Below are 6,834 nucleotides of genomic sequence, written 5' to 3'. Positions count from 1 at the left end.
GTCACATGTTCACTGAAGTGTAGGAGACGGCTATTGTGAATTTGGTTTTGGCCAATAATGCTATTACAATCCGTGAAATACGCAACCACGTCCTTTTTTCAAAACTCTACACACAATTCTCAAAACTGCACACACAAAATGCAAAATGCCTTACATCTCTGTCAGAACACTTCTTTCATAATAATACATTTTTGGATATACCATATAAACACTGCTATTCTAAATCTAAAGCTCTTTGGTCTTTCATGCTTATATCTACATTTCAATACAATGTTCTACAGTGAAAGTAATCTGCTGAGAGGGGTAACAAGTACACCGGAAATGCCAATCCAATGTAGAAACAGAAAATATTTATTAAGCCAAACATTAGTGTTGTATACATTAGCATACAACAAAACTATAAACACGTAAACCAAAAGTATATTCTTTACAGTAGAATACAGTAAATTGTGTGTGGGGTCCCCGTCCAGGAATTGGCAGGGGAGGAGGGGGGGTGCTGTCCCCAGTGCTAAGCTTCATCTCTTCTCCGCGCTGGGTCTGGCCACAATACTTCATCCATATCACAAGATACGTTTTCTCTTAACAAAAAACATCGAGGCAAGTATCTCCTAGCATGGCGTTTCCAACCTTGGACAGAGGCCACCTCCATGTCCCCACATGCGTCCTCCATTGCCTAGAGAAGCGGCATGCGGGCAAAGGGTTGCGGGCAAATACACTTTCCAGCGCCAGGCTGAGAAGAATTCCTCTATGGGATTTAGAAAAGGTGAATATGGGGGTAGGTACAAAACTACAAATTGTGGATGGGTGGCAAACCAGTTTTGGACCAGAACAGCCCGGTGAAAACTAACATTGTACCACAAATCTAGCAGGCATCTGATCTGGATCAGGGACAAGCATTGTGTGAATTGCATCCAGAAAAGTGAGTATATGGCCGGTATTGTATGGACCCAGTGTGGCATTGTGATGGAGGACCCCGTTTTGAGTGATGGCAGCACACATGGTTATATTACCCCCACGCTGTCCAGGGACATTGGTAATTTCCCTCTGTCCTATTACATTTCGTCCACGGCGCCTGGTTTTGGTGAGGTTGAAGCCAACCTCATCCAAATAAATAAATTTGTGGCGAATTACATGGGCATCCATCTCCAATACTTTCTGGAACAGACAAAATTATATATAGATGAGTAAATATGGTATGTCTGAAGTACTGGAAGTAGTGTTGCATACATACCTCTACAAAGTCATGTCGCAGATTCTTGACTCTGTCAGAGTTTCTCTCCAATGGCATTTGCTCTACATGTTGACAGCAAAAATGAGAGAAAAGACATGTGCCACTTACCTGATTCATCACTGACACTGAAGTCAAAGATTTCACCATTACCTTTGCAGAACCAGTCCACAATATCTAAACCCAAAAGCACAACATTCTTGAGACCCTAGCAGAACAAATGCATGGCTATAAAGCATACCCTAATGTTAAGGAAATTTCTATGGTAGCAGAAGCCCTTGTCAACAAGCATCACTGTCTAAAAGAGCCAGGCTCTTGTGGAGGTTCGTATGGATGGAAGAACAGCCTAACATTTGAGATGGGCAACTACCGCACAAAATTAAGTTGTGCTGGATCTCAGGAAGTTGCTGTAAATTCTGGAAAGAGGAGTAAAAACAACCCCCAAAAAGATGCCCCTCAAATGGACATCAAAAGACCAAAGAGAGCAGAGATTAATTTCCTTCCAAATTTCCCAAGAGGCGAAGATGCTTCAAGCCTTGAACAAAAAAGACAAAGAATTATAGATGAAGTTCAGATGGCTTGCAAAAATCTTGTCCTGATCACAAAGTTAATGGACAGCACTTTTGCTTTGCGGCACAAAGAGATCGTCTGTAATGAGATACCAGTTGATGAAATCCTGAAACGATGGCCTGGTCTTAAATTAGAGTCGCAGATACTAATATTTTCTTTATTATAACTATTCAAGATATTTACATTTAATTGTTTGTTGTGGTTGTGTTAAATGTTCAAAATGTGTAAGTTTCTTTTTGTGAATGTTTTTACAGATCTGTGCTGAGTTTCACAGAGTGACAAATGTCAACCTAAAGAATCGTTTCTTTGCTCAACTGAACCAACATGCTCCCCGGCTTCAGAGCCTGTTTCGGTAAAAAGCTTCTTGGACAGGAAAAGCTTCTGAACTCCTGGATCAGCTCTTCAGGATTTATAACCTCCAGGTAAGTTGGTTACAATTCTTAATGCCTGGTAAAAGTGCTATAGAGGTGCTTAATTATCTTTAGTTGAACTCTAATGGTTGGTTCATGAATAGTGTTGTGAGGTTATACATGATTAGCATCTGTACTGAATGATTCCCTCCGTATAAGCATGAGAGTGATGTTAGCTTTTTCAAGATGTGGGATATAAGTGTGCATATTCAGCAGTGTCTATAATTTATTAAAATAATTGCCGTCACATTTAAACACTATGATCTGATTGTGATTAATAGATATGCAGGTTGTGATTGTGATTTTCCTTTTTTGGACTGTCCTGGTATTTGACTGCAGGTTTGGTGTCAGCTTTAAGAAAAAATGTAGTAATGGGTAATTGTTTCTCTTGTTGTCTTTAGGTGGAGCAGTCTGATGTACCGAACATCTATGATGTACAACTTGGGCTCCTCCTAAGCAATCAGACATCATCAGATGCCCATTTCTTTCTGACCAGAGAGGATTGCAGTTCTCATTGAAGGTAACATTGTTATTGAATCCTCCACACTGGCTGATGCATTCGTCATTCTCTTTGCACTTACATACACCCTGCACCTTAACTATCCAAAACAATTGCTCAACACATTTGACTTAGTCCAAAATGTCTTGATGGGTCTTGAGGATGGATAGTTTAGGCCTAGAGTTTTGAGTCTGAAAAATGACTTGTCAGCAGTAGTGTAAGCACATTAATTTTTCTTGCTGTTAAACATCTAACAGATGGGTTTTATAGATATTGTTCCTGAAGTTTTAATGTGTTAAAGTTGAATGAAATCCTGTTTTGTACATTTTTTTTTGTGTAATATGTTTGTGTATCTAATACATACATTTTTATTTACAAATACTCTAAATGTGTCCTATGGTGTGGCAACAAACAATGTGAAAAAAAATTATTTAAAATAGTTTAATCTCTTTAATGGTATTCGTAACTTTCTCATGCTATTTGTTTAATTGTTATTTCTAAGTCTTTGCAATGTCCCACTATAGGACATATTTACAAATATAATACACACAGGTAATTTTGAAATTGTGGAATGGTGTGGTTGTATTAGGCATTTGCACATAGGGTTAACTGCAAGTTAAATGATGGCTTCTTTGCAGCAGATGATTGCACACTGCCATACTGTTTTGTACTGTATATTAAACCTCTTACAGAATTGTTGTATATTATATTAGTTGTAATGTTAAATGCTTGTTGAAGGACTGAATGTTCGCATAGGATTCTCACACATTGGTGTGACTGAGAGATTCTGTATCTTTTTACATTGCAGTGCACAAACTTCAGCTTTATTTTGTGTACGTAACAAAGTACTAAAGATAAACTTTGTATTATTCTTATAATATTTGTACTACGTGTTACACTTCATACATCTGTATTTTATCATTTCAATTTGTTACAGTTAAATGTTTTTAAAAATTGTTTTAGAAAACTTATATTGATCTGGATGTTGATTGACGTCGATGCAATTTGGAAAGTTTACACATGGCACATTTTGTGTCTTGAGTATTTTGTATTTGTTTACATTGCAATAATATATTGTAAGGATCCACCCGCCAGCCCAAATAACAGAATCCAGCGGCCTGGTCGAAGGTTTAATGCGTATTCGGCCTTTTACTTGCACTTCTGAATTTATCAGGATTTAGTTTAAATCCTAGTCTAGCTCCATGCTCAATCTGACTCCAATTTCATGTGATCATTAAATTTAGACAATGTTTCTATTTAAACACTGATCACAAAGGTTGATTATGTATCAATTTTGATATTTAATTATTCAGGACTCCCTATACTCTCAATTATCCATTCACTGGGGACCTAATGTCTCTTTTAAGTCTCACGCTAGCTTCACGTGGATCTTACGATCACAAACTCGCCAGTCTGATGCTAGTCAGAGGATGTAGGTAGACTAATACATGTTTTGCCTGCCGCCTACTGCTTGCTTATAACAAAAGTGTAGTTTATTTAGTCTTTTCCCATACAACTTGCTAACAGCAGTGATAGACAGAAATCAGAAGGTCTCCGATGATGTGCCTACTGCTCCACTCATTCTCGAGCCTTCAGTTTGACCTATCCTGACTGTAAATCTGCTGTAACAAAAGCCTCCTCACAGTTTACTAGTCATAATGATTTCAGACGAGTTTAGGATAAATCAAATATAACAATTTATTATTAGACAGGTATAATTGTATCATGTCAATTACATAATGAAACAATTAGAAGCCAATTTAGAAAGGATATTTGCAATTGCGATTCACATTGTAACGGCGTGGCAACTTTTCTCCTGCACAGACACTGTAGTCATATGGGCAACAACCACGTGATCCACGCAGGAGACAAACACATTTAACATAGTCACACATGTAACAGTTATTCTAATTTAATAAACATGTTCTAAAACGTATAGCAAAGCACTCAGGTGTTTTAGAGAATAAACTTAACTAGAAAATGTGCACAGGTAGTAACACAAACAACTATACAATATGCTCTATGGGCACAATGTGTTTAACACAATTACATTTTCGAGTAAATAATAATATACCTGACTTCAGAAAGATACATAGTATGGAGCATATGAGATATACTCCACACTATGGGCTGATCTGACTACAGAATCGCCCCGTACTGTTTTGTCACTCCCCTTAAATACTCAGACCAGACAACAAAGAAATCTTCAAATCAGTTGTAAAAACATAACGGTCATTTCGGTTCAATAGGTTCCCGCGGTCACATCAGGATCAAACCTGGTTGGAGTTAAACATTCTCAAAGACCCCTAAAGGGGGACACACCTTCTCAGCAAAACACAATTCTACAAAAGTTCTTGATCTTTCTCATAATATAAATGACTATTGTGAAATTGAGACCATTTTACCAATCGCACAGAGACCTTTAAAATGATACTAAACATGAAGTGGAAAAAACAACATTTACACAAGATATAACATGGCATATGGATATTCTTGCTTTTGGAGGAGAAGGGTGAGAGTCAGAGGCAAGGAGGGGAGAGGAGAGGGAGGAAGGAGGTCGTAAATAGGTGTTGTTTGCACTCCTTGAAGATCTCTTTTCCAGATCAGTTTTATTGTTTTATTGCATGGCAGAATGGTATCTGTGCATGGCAGAATGGTATCTGTTTTCTGTGAGCTCCTGAGTTTTGGCTTGGGGAGTTAATTTCATAAGGAAATAATTTAATTCCTTTCAATATTACCAATATTTCAAGAACGTCATATTTGGTTAATAAACAGGTTACTTGCACTGAAGTCTGTCTGTGGTTATTTTGCCTTATTCAAAATTTAAAGTTTTAAATTATATGAGGATCATAATTCTTGGACTGTGTAGGACTGAGTCCCCAATTAATGTAAAAAAAAAAAATAATAAGTTAACAAAATTAACAATTTGGTTGTAAGAATGCAAATATTTCATTTTAAAACTAATGAAAATGTTAAAGTTATCTGTACCCAATATAAATATATACTGTAAACTCAAAATACCTAGTTAAAAATAACATTATATGGTAACAGACACTTAAAAATATATTTTTTATTGAATGTAAAAAAATTAAGTTAATTTGACTTAAAATTTTCGAGGTAACAATTTTTTGGAATTAAGTGAACCTTTTTTTTGAAGACAGATGTAGTGCAAGTCCTCTATGAAACTCTTCCTCCTAACTTAACTTTTATGAGTGTGTGCAGAGTAGTTAGGAGAGGTAGAGATGTAGCTGCTCTATTTAAAGAAGACTATCAATGCAAGCAAGTGTCATTTTATTTATAATTATTTACAGGCCTCTGAAATACTCTCCAGCCTTTGTCCAGGACTTCACAGAACTATTATCAATGATTTCCTCAAAGTTTGACTGTTTTTATTGCTGGGGATTTTAATATTCACATAGATAATGCAGATATAACAATACTGCTCTAGAAATTATAACCGTTAATTAAACAATTTTGAATTGACTCTTAATATGCACAGACAGCCCCACACACAATAGACACTCTAGATTAGTACATTTACAGCACTGTTATTAATAAGGACATAACACTTCTGTATTTTCTTTGATATATTGATCTCTCCTACAGCTAATCTAGATCTGTCTCTGTCAGAAAGAGATACACATTAGAAGACACATGTGATTCGATATGAATATAACATCTTTAAAGACAGCCTTCATGTGCTTTCAATGTCAAACTAAGCACAGCAAGACAGACTAAATCAGCATATCATCTCAAAAATACTGCAAGAATTATTTGCTTTGTTTCTAATTCTTATATAAATATAGTTTGGGGGGAAAATACCTTGATCAGTGGATCAGGTCACAAAACATCAGGTCACAAAACATTTCTACAGATCTCAAATCCACAACTATACATCAATATTTATATTTATTTATATTAGTTATTTACTTTATTTATTGTATTTAATTATTTAATCAACAATCTATTTTCGTATATGGGTGGACTCTTATCACAGAGTGATATACACATATGCAGGTATACAGAGATGTGTATTGTGGATTAAATAAATAAAAGTTCACAAATGTTAGATTTGTGTTCAGGGTGAGCATGTTCAAACTTAACCTTTTTAAATATGTGTTGAAATT

The sequence above is a fragment of the Carassius gibelio genome, chromosome A8 (assembly GCF_023724105.1).
Source record: "Carassius gibelio isolate Cgi1373 ecotype wild population from Czech Republic chromosome A8, carGib1.2-hapl.c, whole genome shotgun sequence".
Taxonomy (NCBI): Eukaryota; Metazoa; Chordata; class Actinopteri; order Cypriniformes; family Cyprinidae; genus Carassius; species Carassius gibelio.
Note: the sequence above shows the minus strand (reverse complement) of the source record.